The sequence below is a fragment of the Macaca thibetana genome, chromosome 19, assembly GCF_024542745.1.
Source record: "Macaca thibetana thibetana isolate TM-01 chromosome 19, ASM2454274v1, whole genome shotgun sequence".
Lineage (NCBI taxonomy): Eukaryota > Metazoa > Chordata > Mammalia > Primates > Cercopithecidae > Macaca > Macaca thibetana.
In genome coordinates, this window is record NC_065596.1 from 13,592,644 (window position 1) to 13,611,798 (window position 19,155).

At 51.9% G+C, this 19,155-nt stretch overlaps 1 protein-coding gene across 11 annotated transcripts in view; it reads right to left on the reverse strand.

Annotated features, from left to right (window-relative positions):
* DNM2 (dynamin 2) overlaps positions 1–19,155 on the reverse strand; it is a 109,057-nt gene that overhangs the window by 72,275 nt on the left and 17,627 nt on the right. The window lies entirely within an intron of this gene.

Sequence of the window (19,155 nt, forward strand, 5' to 3'; positions counted from 1 at the left end):
GGGGGGTGGCATGAAAATGGACTGAAGCCACAGGGCCTGAGATCTCTAACCACCAGGGCACCTGGCCTTCTGAGCGAACACATCTTAGGCGGACCCTCCAGTAACTTGCAGCTAGGGCCCGGCTTTGAACCTCTGGTGTTTGCCTGTGCTGTCCTGTGACTCTGCTTTGGTTGTGTCTGAGGCGCCAGGCACCATGAGGACAATGGTGATGCTCCGGACGCCCCAGTGCCCAGCACAGACAAGGGACAATCACAGCTTCAGAACACAGGACGGGAGTGACGCCCAAGAGAACACAGAGAGCTGTGGGCACACGCAGGAGAAGGCGACTTTCTGGGCCTGGGGTATTGGTAGTGTGGGATATGATGAGGTTTCTCTTCAAAAAGCCTGATCAGTGTTTTCATTCATAGTACCCCCCACCACTCTGTTTTGCCTTTTTCCTTTCTGCCTTTGTTAGATGCACAGGCACGCCCCAGTACCAGGCGTTATCAGCACCAGCTCACATTCCTTCCCCTATTTAAAAAGAAGACTAACTTTCTTGCTCACTACAGACACCTCTTCCTCTTCCCTCTCTCTTTTATGTGCCCGCCTTATCTAAAAACACTCAAACGTTTAGCCAACCAAAATTAGTTGAGATGGGGAAAGGGTACAGGGGCAGGACTTGCATCAGGAATAAAGGCTCGTGCCCCTTTGTTCAGGTGCGCTCTCATGGCGACTGGCCAAGGAGAAGCACCCCTCTGTGCAGAAGTAAAATTGCTTTGCTAAAAATCCTTTGTTCTAGTGTTCAATTTCCTTACAATTTTGAGCGTTCTTCTTAACAGTTCTAAGTCAGGCGCAGGAGGGCACAGCCTGGGCGACGGAGACGCAGCTCTCAGGGGAGAGTTTGAGGACAGGGCAGGGCAGGCGCAGAGGGCCTCGCATGCCAGGCTGAGGGCGCCAGGAGCCCTGGGACTCATCCGATTTTGCTTCTAGAAGTTCCCAGACTGCTGCATCAAAGGGCAGCAACGTTCGTCCTCGGCCTGGACTGCCTCCAAAACGAGCCCCCGAGAAATTTCCTCGGAGCTTGGTGAGGAAGGGCCTGGCCCTACGGGTTTTCTGGGACACAGCAGCAGGAGTACTTGGAACCTTCCAGAAACCGCCTCCCAAGCAGCTCTGCCGGGAACACCGACCGGCCACTTAGCGGGAAGTGACTTTCCAGCCCCCGTCATCTACTTCCTCCTCCCTGATCCCATCCGCATTCTGAGAGTAGTGAAAGCTGCCCACTCCTCTCCTCTCCCTTCGCTGCTGCTACAGTGCCCTCTGTGCCCCCAGGCTGCCCTGCGTTCCAGTCCCTGTGTGACCCTGGGTGGGCTTCCCAGCCTCTCTGGTCTAGGTTTCCCGGTCACTAAGACAGGGTGACCTTGCCAAGCTCAGAATGATCCCACTCGAATGACATTTCCTCAGGGACTTCTCTCACCCCCATCCATAACGCTGTCCCCTCCTCCCTCCATGCCTCATTTTTCTCTATAGAGCTAACATACATGCTAAATGTCACTTAGCTGCGTTTTGTTCTGGCTCACGCACGGACCCCACACCCCCATCTCAGCTCCCCAAGGCGGGATCCTCCAACATTGTGTTCCAAAGCATAGAGTAGGGCTGGCACACAGGAGATAGACAATGAAGTATTTTATTAACTTTTTTTTTTTTTTCTTTTTGAGATGGAGTCTTGCTCTGTCACCCAAGCTGGAGTACAGTGGTGCAATCTCAGCTTACTTCTGCCTCAGCCCCCCAAGCAGCTGGGATTACAGGCGCCCACCACCACAGCTGGCTAATTTCTTTGTATTTTTAGTAGAGATGGGCTTTTGCCATTTTGGCCAGGCTGGTCTCAAACTCCTGGCCTCAGGTGATTCGCCTGTCTCAGCCTCTCAAAGTGCTGGGATTACAGGCGTGAACCACTGCACCCAGCCTTGTTTATTTTAGAGGTAGGGTCTCACTCTGTGCCCAGGCTGGATCAGCAGCACAATCACAGCTTACTGCAGCCTCAAACTCCAGGGTACAAGCAAACCTCAGTCTTGGCCTCCTGAGTAGCTATGACTACAGGCATGTCCCGCCACACTTGGCTAATTTGTTTTTTAGAGATGGGGTCTTCCTACATTGCCCAGTCTGGAGTGTAGTGGCACAATCACACCTCACTGCAGCCTTGAACTCCTGGACCCTAGTGATCCTCCCACCTCAGCCTCTCAAGTACTTAGGAGTGCAGGAACACACCACCATGCTGGCTAATTTTTTTTATTTTTTGCAGAGACAGGGTCTTGCTATGTTGCCCAGGCTGGTCTCAAACTTCTGGCCTCACACAATCTTCCTGCATCGGCCTCCCAAAGCACCAGGATTACAGGTGTGAGCCACTGCACCTAGCCTAGTACTACTGTATCATTTCAGTACCTGGCTTCCTATCCATGGGCCCAGGCCGGGCCCCAGGGTCCTGGCCCATCCTCCCACCTTCCCCAGTGACCTTTCTAAAACGAAGATCCTGCCTCCAAGCCTCTCTCTTGCAGAAGCCAAGTGACCGGTCCTAGCCCATTCTGTCCAGTCCTAGTCCCAGTGCTGACCAGGTTCCCCAGCCCCGCCCCCTGCACCTGCCTCCTCTGAGTTCTCTCTGGCACTGCTGGCCTTCAAGCCTTTGAAGTGGCTGTTCCCTCTGCCAGGAAACCCTCCCATAGGCCCTGCCTACCTGGCCATGGGCAGGTGTGATGGCTTGCTGCCCTCCCTCCCAAATACACACCCGTTCCCATTCCCAGCAAAATGGCCTCTGATGGAGGTGTAGTCCTGTGACACGCCAAGACTTCTGCACCTGGCCTGGTCACTGCTAGATCCCCAGCACCTAGAACAGTGCCTGCCAGACGGCGGGTGCTCATTAAGTGTCTGCTGAATGGGCAGGAAGAATCCACACTGTGGAGCCAGGCAGCCTGGGTTCAAAGTCTAGCTCTGTCCCTCCTGAGCTGTGTGGCCCTGGACAGGTCTCCACCCATCTCTGGGCACTGACTTGGCCATTCATGAAATGGGAGGACACTTCCTGTCTGCCAAAGAGGGCCTAGCCACCTGCTTGGCTTGGCTCAAGTCACTTCACCCCACCAGAGCGGGTTTCTGAGCTCTAAAGTGGGCCACCTCTCCCTGGAAGGGGATAAGGGCTCCAGGAAGGTGATAGGGGACAGGCAGGGAAGGGTGCAGCTGGGAGGTAGCACCCAGCAGCGATGGGAGAGGTGCCAGGTTGAGTCCAGCAGATCAGAAGCCCAGGCTGTTTATTTACTGTCTTTTGAACAAACCACAAGGCCCCACCAGGCGCCTTTTGACTTCCAGCCCCCCATGAGGGTGGGGACGGCTACGTGCAGGAACGATGCAGGCTCAAACCCAGAGCCTTCCCATGGGAGGGAGAATCAACAGATAAGCCCACAGAGGGTGAGTCAGCAGTGTGGCCCAGAGCCAGTGCCCCAGGGCCAGCCACCCCTCACCTGTGCAGCCTGGCACTGGCAGGGCCTGGCCAGGACCCTGGGCTGGGATCCCTTCCTTGTCACCATATGCTCGGCATAGTCTCTTTGAGCCTGAATGTGGCTGGGAGGGCTCACGTAACACCACGGCCAGCCCTCAGCATGGCGCTGGCCACAGGAAGAGCCTTCGGCAGGAGCCCGCACTCCAGGGCCCGTTCCCACCCTGGCTTCTTCTCTCAGGACTCTGGTAAGAACCATACAAGGAACGCTGGCTGCCCAATAGGCTGCCTCTAACCCCATCTCAGGCAACATAGCAGCAAATCCTCTGACAACCCCAGAGGGGTTGGAAGTCACAAGGATACTGGACGGGTAGACTGAGGTTCAGTCTCAGGACCTGTCCAGGATGCTCAGCAAGGGAGGAGCAGAGCCAGGACGCGAACATGGGTGGGCCACCAATGAGGCAGACCCGCAGTCACTCGCACCCCCCTTGGGGGCTTCTCTGTGGCTCTGCTGGAGAAGTGGGGCTCCATGCCCAGCCTCCTCTGCCCACCTCGGTCCCTGCCTCATCTTTCCAACCATAGCCATTGGTCACCCAGCAAGGACGCCAAGCCTTACAGTGCCCGGCCCACACGGTGTCCTCAGGTAGGCGCCACTGCATCCCTGAGGTCACCCCAAAGGGCAGGAAGGGGACGCACCCCTCACGAGGCTGCAAACCTGGGGCTCCCCCTGGCCTTCATCCACCCACTTTGTCCAGCCGGGAGTCCTGCTGGCTTCACCTCCACATCAGGCCTGATTCTGCTCAATTCCCTCCACGTCCAAGGCCATCAGCGTGTCCCACTGTCACCTGCACCAGTGCAGTCGCGCCCTTGGTCCCCACAATCTGCCTCCCACAAAGCAGTCACAAGGTGCCTGTGCACACCATGTCACTATAAACTCCTTTGTGAAGAGCCCTCCCTGGGCTCCCGCTTCACTTGGAATAAAAGCCAAACTTTTCCCTGCAGCCCCCCAGGCCCTGCCCAACCTGTCCTGTCACCTTCCTGTCCTCACCTTCCCCCTACTCTGTCTTGCTGGCTTTGCTCCAACCACATACGCCTCCTCCATGTTCCACAAACACACCAGGCACTGTCCTGCCCCAGGGCCTTTGCCCTGGCTGTTCCCTCAGCCTGGAACCTTCTTCCTGCAGCATTCACAGAGCAGGTGGGCAGCTCCCAGCGAACTGCACCCTCCCTCCCACCGCCATAGGAAGCTGTTCCCGTTCTTTCACACATCAACCTGCTCAACGCTCAGTGCCACTCACAACTGGCATCTTCTGGGTTCCTGACGTGTTCACCCAGCTGCAGTCTGTCCCTGCCCCCACCTCAACATCCTATTAGAGTGGTAGCCTCATGCGGGCAGGGTCCCATATCAGCCCCTTCTCTGCTCTCTCCCCAGTACCCAACACACACCCAGGCAGGAGGCAGATGACCAATGCTTGCAGAACAAGAGGCCAAATCTGCCATTTTACAGATGAGGAGACTTCTTGGCTTCCACAGTCCACTCCTGGCCTCACTCCTCCTCAACATTCCCAGCCCAGGGGCCCCTCCCTGCTCAGGAATCCTGCAGCTCCCAGCTCGAGGCTCGCCCTTGGCACTCAAGCCGTGGCATCACCTGCTCCCTGGTCTCATCCAAGGGACATGCCAGGCTGGGAGCAAAAGCAGGAGGTGACCTGTGGCAATTCGTGATCGTGGCTCTGGGGACTCTCCAGGCCCAGGCTGGAATCCAGTATTTCCTTTCTGGACAAGATGGGCAGATCGGGTAACCTCTGAGCCTCAGTTTTCCGATCTGGTATGTGGGAATGATGCCACCTGCCTCAGAGAGGAGGTGGGTTTGTGAAGCTCTTACTATGGTACCCAAAAGAGAACATTCACCCCATCCAATCAAAGTAAAACACAGTCTGAGCACTGTGGTTCACGCCTATAATACCAGCACCTTGGCAGGCAATCTCTTGAGCCCAAGAGTTTGAAACCAGCCTGGGCAACATGATGAGACCCTGTCTCTACTATTTAAAAAAAAAAAAAAAATTGGTGGTTGCAGTGGCTCATGACTGTAATCCCAGCACTTTGAGGGGCCAAGGCAGGCAGATCACCCGAGGTCAGGAATTTGAAACCAGCTTGGCCAACATGGCGAAACCCTGTCTCTACTAAAAATATAAAAATTAGCCGGGTGTGGTGGTGGGCGCCTGTAATCCCAGCTACTCGGGAGGCCGAGGCAGGGAGAATCGCTTGAATCCAGGAGGCGGAGGTTGCAGTGAGCTGATATTGTGCCATTGCACTCCAGCCTGGGTGAGAGTGAGACTCTGTCTCAAAAAAAAAAAAAAAAAAAAAAGCCGGATGCAGTGGCTTGCGCCTATAATCCCAGCACTTTTGGAGGCCGAGGTGGGCGGGTCACCTGAGGTCGGGAGTTTGAGACCAGCCTGACCAACATGGAGAAACCCTGTCTCTACTAAAAATACAAAATTAGTCGGGTGTGGTGGCACCTGTAATCTCAGCTGCTCGGGAGGCTGAGGCCGGAGAATCGTTGGAACCCAGGAGGCAGAGGTTGCGGTGAGCCAAGATCGCACCATTGCACCCCAGCCTGGGCAATAAGAGCGAAACTCCGTCTCAAAAAAAAAAAAGGAAAACTCAATACAACATAAGAGCATGACCCTCCTCTGCTCATAACCTTTGGCGGTTCCCAAGTGCTCCCCATGGCCCTGTCACCTCCATGCCCTCCTCCCCACCACCCCCTCACTCCTCCCTCCAGCCACATTGGTGGTCAAGAAACAGCAAAAAGGCCGGGCGTGGTGGCTCACACCTGTAATCCCAGCACTTTGGGAGGCCAAGGCGGGTGGATCACAAGGTCAAGAGATCAAGACCACCCTGGCTAATACAGTGAAACCCCATCTCTACTAAAAATACAAAAATTAGCCGGGCGTGTTGGTGGGCGCCTGTAGTCCAGTTACTCGGGAGGCTGAGGCAGGAGAATGGTGTGAACCCGGGAGGCGGAGCTTGCAGTGAGCCGAGATCACGCCATTGCACTCCAGCCTGGGCGACAGGACGAGACTCTGTCTCAAAAATAAATAAATTAATTAAATTAAATAAAATAAAAAGAAACAGCAAGGAGGCCAGACATTCCTGTCGCAGGGCCTTTGCACATGCTGGCCTCCTGCTTGGAAAGACCATCTCATCTCCTCCAAGTATTTCCACAATCCTGGCTACCTCCGGTCACCAAGGACTCAACTCAGATGTCACCTCCTCAGAGAGGTCTGTCCCCTGCTGATGCCCACCTCCCCTTCATGTTGCCCTGTTTTCCTTCTAAACACAGCAGTGCCCACTAGCTGGCACTTTTCTGGTTTATTTGCACCTTTTTTTTCAGAGACAGGATCTCACTCTGTCATCCAGGCTGGAGTGCAGTGATGCAATCATAGCTCATTGCAGCCTCAAACTCCTGGGCTGAAGCGATCCTCCTACCTCGGCCTCCTGAGTAGCTGGGACTACAGGCACTTGCCACCACGCCCAGCTAATTTTTTTTATTTGTGTTTTTCTGTAGTGATGTGCTGCCTAGGCGATCCTCCCACCTCGGCCTCCCAAAGCCCTGGGATTTCAGGCGTGCCAGGCCTAATTGTTTATTTATCTAACAGTCCCAACTAGAATATCAATACCTCGAGGGCAGGGGTCTTAAGCACCCTTTCCCCAGCACCCAAAAACATATAGTGCAGTGGTTTGGCAAGGACAGCCGACTCCCTGAGGGCAGTCCTTTGTGGAATGAAAACCGATAATGACCCAAATGTCCACTGGCAGGGAACCGGCTAAATCAATCTTGGGAGCTAGTCCAGGGAGCAATGCAGATTGCAGTGCTCAAGGTCGAGTGCGATGCACGGACCGGATTACACATGGAGGATGATGTCCTCCACTTTGGGTTTTTTTCTGCACATCCCCATTTCCTGTGTATGGACAGCAGCCTCGGGGTCATGTGAGGTGTGCAAATGGAAAACTTGCTGTTTTATAGTCTCCAACGTGATCTGAATGTCAGGCTTTTATAACTTTTTTGTAACTGTGATTGCAGGCCAGTGTTGACCTTGTAACTTTCAGCAGTACTGAGAAACCCCAAAGAAACTGGCTGGCCCGGCAGCATTTTCAAGAGTGATGGGGAAACTGCTCAAATGTGGGGTCCTGGAGCTCGCAACTCCACCCTCCTAGGGGTATCCTCAGTGTCATCCTAACTGCTCACCACTGCAGGGGGTGGCCTGAGTCCCCCACAGCCGGTGCGTGCCAGCTGTGGGACATTGTTAGCAAAGTCTCTCCCAGCTTGCAACAGGTGTCCTGCTCTGTAAAACGGGGTGTGGTGAGGACTGGAGAAGACAGTTCCAGCTGCCAGGGCAACGTGAACGCTCGCTGTGTCTGAAGCCCTTACAGGGTGATCAGCCATGTATGGATTTCCAGCTCTGTACACCCTGAGGGCCCAAGTGAACTAGATGCAGGCAGCTGGCCACCACCCACAGTATGCATTCCACAGCCAGCTTCCTGGAGCCCCTTCCTTCCAGGGGAGTAGGTAGTGACCGCCAGGCAAACACGTACCAGTTCCCTCCACCCTTGAGACTCTCCCAGAGTGATTCCGAGTCAGGCCACAAGGAACTATCCAGGCAGACCCAGGCAACAATGTCACATGTGACAGGAACAGCCCCACCCCACTTCTTGGGAGTCTCTGTCCCACCCCCACAGCCCATCTCTCAGCAGATCCTGCCTTGGACATCCAGACCCATACCCTCCTCCTCTGTTTCGCCCTAATGTCCTGAGGCCCAGTCTCCCATCTCAGGGCAAAGCCTCCCACTAGGCTCCCTGCCCCTACCCCTGTCCCATAGGCTTGGAAAACTGCATGTCAGACCACGCTGTGTGCCTGATTTTTAAAGAATTTTTTTTTTTGTTCTAGACAGAGTCTCACTGTCATCCCAGATAAAGTGTAGTAGCACGATCTTGGCTCACTGCAACCTCTGCCTCCCGGGCTCAAGTGATTCTCCTGCCTCAGCCTCCTGAGTAGCTGGGACTACAGGCGTGCACTACCACATCCAGCTAATTTTTGTTTGTTTGTGGTTTTTTTTTTTTTTTTTTTTTTTTTGGAAATAGAGTCTCATTCTGTCGCCCAGGTTGGAGGGCAATGGCGTGATCTTGGCTCACTGCAACCTCCGCCTCCCGGGTTTAAGCAATTCTCCTGCCTCAGCCTCCCAAGTAGCTGGGACTACAGGCACATGCCGCCACACCCGTCTAATTTTTGTATTTTTAGTAGAGACGGGGTTTCGCCAGGCTGGTCTCCAACTCATGGCCTCAGATGATTCGCCTGCCTCAACCTCACAAACTGCTGGGATTACAGGTGTGAGCCACCGCGCCTGGCCGCACGATCTTTTTTCTCAACCGAGCACCTGCGCTTCCTTCCTACCCCTCGGGGACCCCAGCTAGAGCGTCAGCTCCACAGGACAGGGATCTCATCTGTTCTGTTCACTGCCCTGCCTCCAGCACACTATCTGGCACACAGCAGGTGTTCAGCAAATACTTGAAAAGAGGCTGGCATCACGGTCGGGAGTGGTGGCTCACACCTGTAATCCTAGCACTTTAGGAGGCCATGGCAGGCGGACCACCTGAGCTCAGCAGTTCAAGACCAGCCTGGGCAACATGATGAAACCTCATCTCTACAAAAAATTAGCTGGGTGTGGTGGCACACGCCTGTGGTCCCAACTACTTGAGAGGCTGAGGTGGGAGGATCACTTGAGCCCAGGAGGTTGAGACTGCAGTCAGCAGAGACTGAGCCACTACACCACACCTGCATGACAGAGGGAGACTCTTTTAAGGAAGGAAGGAAGGAAGGAAGGAAGGAAGGAAGGAAGGAAGGAAGGAAGGAGGAGGGAGGGAGGGAGGGAGGGAGGGAGGGAGGGAGGGAGGGAGGGAGGGAGGGAGGGGGGAAAGAGGGAAGGAAGGAAGGAAGGAAGGAAGGAAGGAGGAGGGAGGGAGGGAGGGAGGGAGGGAGGGAAGGGAGGGAGGGAAGGAAGGAAGGAAGGAAGGAAGGAAGGAAGGAAGGAAGGAAGGAGGAGGGAGGGAGGGAGGGAGGGAAAGAGGGAAGGAAGGAAGGAAGGAAGGAAGGAAGGAAGGAAGGAAGGAAGGAGGAGGGAGGGAGGGAGGGAGGGAGGGAGGGAGGGAGGGAGGGAGGGAGGGAGGGAGGGAAGGAAGGAAGGAAAGACAGACAAGCTAGCATCTCCAGGACACGGCACCAAGCTCCAGGCTTGGTGGAGGGCCTTCTTCCATCTTCACAGGGCTCTGGCCAACCCTGTTTTGTAGATGGGGAAACTGAGGCTAGGGAGATTAAGTCATCCAGTCTATTGGCACACAGCTAAGAGCAGCCCTCCTGACCAATGAGGCACCAATCCAACCCGCGTCCAATCCCCATCTGCCAGGCACCATCCCAGTCACCACACAGCACTTCCAGGGGCACACAAGGAAAGGAAACCCTGAACTCCAGAGACAGGAGGGCCAGGCTCAGCTTCCTCACAGGGACAACTGAGCAAGATCACTGGGTGAAGGCTCTGCAGTCTGGCACCTCAGCCACAGGCTCACGGCAGGAACTGAATGAGGGCTGCCACTTCCCCAGCCCTCGGTTTCTCTATGAAATGGGGATAACAGCACCCACACTATGGGGTTGTCAGCAGGACAAACCCAGGGTCTAGCACACATAAGGCCCTATTCCACAGGACTAGTTCACGAGGGTGATGGGAGTGGGAGGGAAGGATGTCAATGCCTGGCACCACAACAGGCACGGACCCTTCTTCTTGGCACCCCAGCGAAGAGCCTTGACACAGCCTTTCCTGGTGGGCCTGGCAACATCTCTCTAAATCCGCTTCTGATGCAGCATGGCCCTCCCTTGCAGGGTATCCACCCTGAGCACAGCAGACAGGCAAGCCTGGGGACCCCCAAGCCTTTGGCAGGAGGGGAAAAACTAGAAATAACCTAAAAATTCAAGTGGAAGAGTGATCGGTGTTAGTGGGAGTAGGCTGGACCCAGGAGTACTTGCAGCTATAAAAAAGCACAGGAGCCAGGCGCGGTGGCTCACGCCTGTAACCCCAGCACTTTGGGAGGCCGAGACGGGCGGATCACGAGGTCAGGAGATCGAGACCATCCTGGCTAACACGGTGAAACCCCGTCTCTACTCAAAAAATACAAAAATTAGCCGGGCGCGGTGGTGGGCGCCTGTAGTCCCAGCTACACGGGAGGCTGAGGCAGGAGAATGGCGTGAACCTGGGAGGCGGAGCTTGCAGTGAGTGGAGATCGCGCCACTGCACTCCAGCCTGGGCGACAGAGCGAGACTCTGTCTCAAAAAAAAAAAAAAAAAAAAAAAAAAGCATAGGACTCTCTCATGATGCTGCAGTCAAGCAAAAACAAAGAAAGAAAAAAACAAAGAAGGAAGGCCGGGCGCGGTGGCTCACGCCTGTAATCCCAGCACTTTGGGAGGCCGAGGCGGGCGGATCACAAGGTCAGGAGATCGAGACCACGGTGAAACCCCGTCTCTACTAAAAATACAAAAAATTAGCCGGGCGCGGTGGCGGGCGCCTGTAGTCCCAGCTACTCAGGAGGCTGAGGCAGGAGAATGGCGTAAACCCAGGAGGCGGAGCTTGCAGTGAGCCCAGATCGCGCCACCGCACTCCAGCCTGGGCGACAGAGCGAGACTCCGTCTCAAAAAACAAACAAAAAAAAAAAAAAAAAAAAAAAAAAAAAAAACAAAGAAGGAAAAGAAAGAAGGGGAGCGGTCAGGAGGCTAGGGCAGGAGAATGGGGTGAACCCGGGAGGCGGCGCTTGAACCCAGGAGGCGGAGCTTGCCATGAGCCGAGATTACGCTACTGCATTCCAGCCTGGGCGACAAAAAAAAAAAAAAAAAAAAAAAAGAAAGAAACAAACAAACAAACAAAGAAGGGGAGAGGAAAGAGAAAAAAAAGGAAAAAAAGTGAAAATGGAAAAGGGAAAAGGAAAGAAAAGAAAGGAAAAGAAAAAGGGAGGGAAGGAGGAAGGAAAAGAGGAAGGTAGAGAGGAAGGGAGGGAGGAGGGAAAAAGCACAGGACAAAAGAAATATTGGCCAATTTGGGGCTGAGCACAGTGGCTCATGCCTGTAATCCCAACACTTTGGGAGGCTAAGATGAGAGGATCACTTGAGCCCAAGAGTTCTAGGCCAGCCTGGTCAATATAGTGATACCCTGCATCTAGAAAAAAATACAAAAATTAGCCGGGTGTGGCGCACGCCTGTGGTCCCAGCTACTCAGGAGGCAGAGGTGGGAGGATCATGTGAGCCCAGGAGACAGAAGCTACAGTGAGCTACGATCATGCCACCACGTCCCAACCTGGGAGACAGAGCAAGATCGTGTCTCAAAAAAAAAAAAAAAAAGAAAAAGAAAAAGAAAGTTGGAGACTTCAATACCCCACTTTCAATAATGGATGGATATCAGCATTGGTATCAGGCAAGAAAAACAATAATAATGGATGGAACAACCAAATAAAAGATAACAAGGAAATAGAAAATATGAAACTAACGAGACCCGACAGATGTGTACAGAACACTCCACCCAAGAGTAAAATACACATTCTTATCATGTGCACATAGAACATTCTCCAGGATAGACCATATTTGAGGCCAAGCCATAAAACATGACTCAGTAATTTTAAAGAGATTGAAATCATACAAAGTAGTTCCTCCAACCACAGTGAAACAAAGTGAGAAATGAATACAAGAAAGACATTTTGAGAAATTCACAAACGCACAGAATTAGCCAGGCATGGTGGTGCGTGCCTGTAACCCCAGGTACTCAGGAGGCTGAGACAGGAGAATCGCTTAAACCTGGGAGTTGGAGGTTGCAGTGAGCCGAGATCACGCCATTGCACTCCAGCCTGGGCAACAAGAGCAAGACTCCATCTCAAAAAAAAAAAAAAAAAAAAAAAAAGGGCCGAGCACGGTGTCTCATGCCTATAATCCCAGCACTTTGGGAGGCTGAGATGGGCGGATCACAAGGTCAGGATATTAAGACCATCCAGGCTAACACAGTGAAACCCCGTCTCTACTAAAAATACCAAAAAAATTAGCCAGCATGGTGGCGGGCGCCTGTAGTCCCAGCTACTGAGGAGGCTGAGGCAGGAGAATGGCGTGAACCCGGGAGGCGGAGCTTGCAGTGAGCCAAGATCGCGCCACTGCACTCCAGCCTGGGTGACAGAGCAAGCCTGTCTCAAAAAAAGAGATTTCAAATACTTTCAGATTTCAACAATCTTCCACTGTAAGAACGTTGGAAAAGGAGGGTAAACCAAATCCAAAGAGGAAAGAAGGAAATACTTAGAGAAGAAATAGAGACTAAAAAACTGGAGAGAGAAAGTTAACACCACCACAATTTGCTTTTTGACTAAATCAACTAGGTGTGACTGACACACCTTTAGCTAGACTAACCAGGAGAAAAAGAGAGAAGACTCAAATTACGAAAATCAGGAATCAAGAGGGGACATCACTACCAATCTTACAGAAATAACAAAGATGATAAGGGAATACTATTCCAACAAATTCAATACACCCTAGCTGAAATGGACAAATTCCTAGAAAGACCCAAATTACTGAAACTGACTCAAGAAGACATAGAAAATCTCAACTGACGTACAAGAAATTCAATTAGTATTAAAAAAACGTCCCACAAAGAAAAGCCCAGGCCCAGGTGGCTTCATTGGTGATTTTTTTTTTTTTGAGAGAGAGTCTCGTTCTGTTGCCCAGGCTGGAGTGCAGTGGAGTGATCTCAGTTCACTGCAACCTTGCCTCCCAGGTTCAAGAGATTCTCATGCCTCGGCCACCCAGGGCAGCTGGGATTACAGGCATGTGCCTCCACACCCAGCTAATTTTTGTTATTTTTAGTAGAGAAGGGGTTTCACCATGTTGGGCAGGCTGGTCTCCAACGCCTGGCCTCAAGTGATCTGCCTGCCTCAGCCTCCCAAAGTGCTGGGATGACAGGCGTGAGCCACTGCAACCGGCCAGCATGGATGAATCTTGAAAACATCATGCTAAATAAACAAAGCCACACACAAAAGGCCACGTACTGTAAGATTCCATTTCTAGGAAATATCCAAAATTGGCAAATGCACAGACAAAAAGGACATGAGTGGCTTCCAGGAGCTGGGGGAGGGAGGAACTGCCTCATAGGTATGGGTTTAGGGGAAATGAAAGTGCTCTGAAATCCGATAGTGGTGCTGGTTACACAACTGTGAATACATTAAAATCCACTGAATTTTTTTTTTAATATTTTATTTATATTTCAAAAGGATTAGGTATTATGGTATGTGAATTATATTTCAGTAAAAATATTTCAGGAAAATAAAACAATATAGGAGCTCCCCATGTCCCCATGGAAGAAAGAACAAGGGAACAGGTCCTTCTTTTTTTTTTTTTTTTTTTTTTTTTTTTGAGACAGAGTCTTGCTCTGTCTCCCAGGCTGGAGTGCAGTGGCACAATCTCGGCTCACTCACTGCAAGCTCCGCCTCGCAGGTTCATGCCATTCTCCAGCCTCAGCCTCCCGAATAACTGGGACTACAGGTGCCCGCCACTACACCCGACTAATTTTTTATATTTTTAGTGGAGATGGGGTTTTACTGTGTTAGCCAGGATGGTCTTGATCTCTTGACCTTATGATCTGCCTGCCTCAGCCTCCCAAAGTGCTAGGATTACAGGCATCAGCCACTGCGCCCAGCCTTTTTTTTCTTTTTTTTTCCCCCGCGATGGAGTTTTGCTCTTGTTGCCCAGGCTGGAGTGCAATGGGGCGATCTCAGCTCACAGCAACCTCTGCCTCCCAGATTCAGGCAATTCTCCTGCCTCAGCCTCCCAAGTAGCTGAGATTACAGGCACCCACCACCATGCCCAGCTAACTTTTTTTGTATTTTTAGTAGAGATGGGGTTTTGCCACATTGGCCAGGATGGTCTTGAACTCCTGACCTCAGGTGATCCACCTGCTTCAGCCTCCCAAAGTGCTGGGATCACAGGCGTGAGCCCCCACACCGGGCCAGGTCCTTCTTAAAGAGTAACAACTGCTGGCATCCCCAGGAAGGGCCCGGCCTCCAACTGTGGCCAGTCCTCATTCCGCCCTCCTGTGGCCCTGCCTCCCCTGGTTTCTTGGTTTTGTCTGTTTTTGTCAATATGAGGTCTCACTGTATTGCCCAGGCTGGTATCAAATTCCTGGGCTCAAGCAATCCTCCGACCTCAGCCTCCCAAAGTGCTGAGACTACGGGTGTGAACCACCATGCCCTGCCACCTCGTGCCCTCTGATCCTGATGTTAATGAAAGTCTCCACTTCCTATTTATTTATTTTGAGATGGAGTCTCACTCTGTCACCCAAGCTGGAGTACAGTGGCGTGATCTTGGCTCACTGCAACCTCCACCTCCCAACCTCAGGTGATCCACCCACCTCGGCCTCCCAAAGTGCTGGGATTACAGGCATAAGCCACTGTGCCCGGCCTACTTCTTTCTGTTGTATGAGACTAATGCTTGTCTCCTCTGCTGGGCCTAACTCCTCTTGGTGGCAACTGGGCCTGTTTGACTCCAGATGGGTGGCAGCTCAGGTCAGAGCCTGGCACAGAGCAGGCTCAGCAGACATTGCTGAGTGAGTCCTGCTCAGTGATTGACAAGTACATCAATGAGTGCATCCAGAGAGGGAGATGGGTGTCCCAATCACCTATCCCATGACAGGCACTGTGCAAGCGACTGGGCCACAGCCAGGGGCACGGCCCTACCATCAGGCACTCCCCTTCCAGTCGGGGGAGACAGAACAAGAAATCAGACAAATAGGCTGGGCATGGTGGCTCACACCTGTAATCCCAGCACTTTGGGAGGCCAAGGCTGGCAGATCACCTGAGGTCAGGAGTTCGAGATCATCCTGGCCAACACAGTGAAACCTCGTCTCTACTAAAAATACAAAAATATATGGTCATGTTGACGTGCACCTGTAATCCCAGCTACTTGGGAGGCTGAGACAGGAGAATCGCTTGAACCCGGAAAGCGGAGGTTGCAGTGAGCCGAGATCGCCACTCCACTCCAGCCTGGGAGACACAGCAAGACTCCAGCTCAAAAAAAAAAAAGAAACCAAACAAATAGGTGGAACAATGACAGGAATGACAAGTGGTTCCAAGACAAATTAAGCAGGGAAGAGGACAGAGAGAACAGGGTGGGGCGTTTGAGCAGAGTGGCCAGGGGGAGAGCCTTTTGAGAAGGAGGCTTTTAAGCAAGGCCTTAGAGTGCTGATGAAATGAGCCATAGGGTTATCTAGGGGGAAGGGCAGTGCAGGCAGTGGAAGCAGCATGTGAAAAGGCCCTGAGGTGGGACAGCACCTCACCTGCTTGAGAACATCATGGAGCCTCAGGGAAGACTTCATTTTTACCCTGAGGGAACTGAGGGCCAGGGAGAATTCCAAGTAGAGGAAGGATATAGGGTCTCCCTCTGTCTCCCAGGCTGGAGTGCAGTGACAGGATCACAGCTCACTCCAGCCTCGAATTCCTGGGCTCAAGCAATCCTCCCACCTCAGCCTCCTGAGTAGCTAGGACTGTAAGTATGCACCATCACACCTGGCCAAATTTGTTTTTTTTTTTTGAGACAGAGTCTTGCTCTGTCGCCCAGGATGGAGTGCGGTGGCACGATTTCGACTCACTGCAACCTCTGCCTCCTGGGTTCCAGTGATTCTCCTGCCTCAGCCTCCTGAGTGGCTGGGATTACAGGCGCGTGCCACCACGCCGGCTAATTTTTTGTATTATTAGTAAAAACAGGGTTTCACCATGTTGGTCAGGCGGGTCTCGAACTCCTGACCTTGTGATCCACCCACCTCGGCCTCCCAAAGTGCTGGGATTACAGGCGTGAGCCACTGCACCTGGCTGTGCCTGGCTAATTTTTAAATGTTTTGTAGAGACAGGGGTCTCGCTATGTTGCCCAGGCTGGTCTCGTACTCCTGGGCTCAAGGGATCCTTCCACCTCAGCCTGCCAAAGTGCTGGGATTACAGCATAAGCTTTGGCGCCCAGCTAGGAAGGATATTCTTAACAGGCTCCCTCTGCCCACTGTAGGGAGAACAGCCTGGGGGTGAGGACAAGGTTAAAGGTGCAACACTGAGGAGGCAGAAACTGTGCAGGTCCTGGGGGAGTAGTGACAGTGGATGGAATAATACACAGTTATAAAAACTAATACCAGCCGGGCGCGGTGGCTCACGCCTGTCATCCCAATACCACTTACACACCAGCCTGGGTGCCAAAGAGGGACTTTGTCTGAAAAAAAAAAAAAAAAAAAGAATACCACAGCTTTTCACGTACTGATACACAATGATCTTTTCTATGAATCAACAAGCTGATTCTAAAATATATATGCGGAGGCAAAGGAACTAGACTAGACCAAACAATTTTGAGAAACAAGAACAAAGAGGACTCACATGGCCTGATTTCAAGTCTTACTATAAAGCTCCAGCAATAAAGAAATGAGTGGGTGTGGTGGCTCATGCCTCTAACGCCAGCACTGTGGAAGGCTGAGGCAGGAGCATCACAAGCCCAGGAGTTTGAAACCAGCCTAGGCAACATTGTGACACCCCATCTCTATTTTTTTTTTCTTTTTCTTTTTTTTTTTTTTTTTTTTTTTTGAGACAGAGTCTCACTCTGTCACCCAGGCTAGAGTGCAACAGCATGATCTTGGCTCACTGCAACCTCCGCCTCCCAGGTTCAAGTGATTCTCCTGCCTCAGCCTCCCAAGTAGCTGGGATTACAGGCACCCGCCACCATGCCCGGCTAAATTTTTTTGTATTTTTAGTAGAGACGGAGTTTCCCCATGTTGGCCAGGCTGGTTTCAAACTCCTGACCTCAAGCGGTCCACCTGCCTCCACATCCCAAAGTGTTAGGATTATAGGCGTGAGCCACTGTGCCCAGCCCCCATCTCTACGTAAAAAGAGAAGAAAGAAATGTGGTTTTGGCCAAAGGACAGAACCATACATCAACGTCAGAGAATAGACAGTTCAGGATGGACCCACACAAATATGGCCAACTAATTCCAGACAAAAGCAACTTGAGGGAGAAAGGATGGTCTTTTCAATAGTGCCAGAAAAGGCCAGGCACAGTGGTTCATGCCTGTAATCCCAGCACTTTGGCAGCCAGAGGCAAGAGGATTATTACATGAGCCCAGGAGTTTGAGACTAGCCTGAGCAACACAGCGAGATCCCATCTCTTAAAAAAGAAAAAAAACAATTAGCCGGGCGTGGTAGTGGGCGCTTGTAGTCTTAGCTGCTCAGGAAGCTGAGGCAGGAGAATTGCTTGGACCCGGAAGGTGGAGGTTGCAGTGAGCCAAGATCACACCACTGCACTCCAGCCTAGATGACAGAGCGAGACCACCTCCAAAAAATAAAAATAAAAATAAAATTCTCCATGACCCCAAAGGATAGAGTATGAAAAGAAGAAAACTAGTAACTGTCCAGTGGGGAAACCTAGCAAGCCTACCTCAGCCAAGAGATCAAGGTCAGCATCACCAGTTATCACTGTCAATAATTTATCAGTCTTGGTATCATATACTCCTGATAAGATTCATAGAAGAGAGAGGCACCTCACCAATGACCTTCTTCCCCAAAACTCACAACCCCAGGCTAACCATAAGGAAACACCAGATAAGCCCTCATTGAGGGACATTCCATGACCTACCGAAGTCATAAAAAACAAGGAAGGGCTGAGTTGCTTCCCAGACCAGAAAAAAGCTTAAGGAGATCTGACAACTAAATGTAATGTCGGGTCCTAAGACAGGAAAAGGGGTCATTTTCTTTGTTTTTTCTTTTGTTTTGTTTTTGGTTTTTGGTATTTTTGGTGGTTGTTTTTTTTTTGAGACGGAGTCCGGCTCCTTGCCCAGGCTAGAGTGCAGTGGAGTGATCTCGGCTCACTGCAAGCTCCGCCTCCCGGGTTCCCGCCATTCTCCTGCCTCAGCCTCCTGAGTAGCTGGGACTACAGGCGCCCGCCACCGCACCCAGCTAATTTTTTGTATTTTTAGTAGAGACGGGGTTTCACCGTGGTCTCGATCTCTTGACCTTGTGATCCGCCAGCCTCGGCTTCCCAAAGTGCTGGGATTACAGGTGTGAGCCACCGAGCCCGGCGCATTTTCTTTGAAAAATAAAATCTCTCACTATATATACTTCCAGAGAGCAAGACCCCCATCTTGATAAAAAATTTTTTAAAAAAATTAGTCTCATATGAGAAAAATTGAAGAAATCTATATATTCTGGCTTTGGGTTTTTTGTTTTGTTTTGGTTTGTTTGTTTTTTGAGACAGGGTCTGGCTCTGTTGCCCGGGCTGGTGTGCAATGGCACAGCCATCACTCACTGCAGCCTCGACCTCCAGGGCTCAAGTGATCCTTCTGCCTCAGCCTCCAGAGAAGCTGGGACTCCAGGCAAGCACCACTAGGCCAAGCAAATTTTTTTTTTTTTTTTTTTGACACATGAAGTCTCACCATATTGCCCAGGCTGGTCTAAAACTCCTGGGCTCAAGCAATCCAGCCTCCCAAAGTGCTGGGATTACAGGTGTGAGCCACTGTACCTGGCCTCGCTTTCCTTTTTTTCTTTTTTTGAGACAGAGTCCCACTTTGTCACCCAGGCTGGAGTGCAGGGGCTTGATCTCGGCT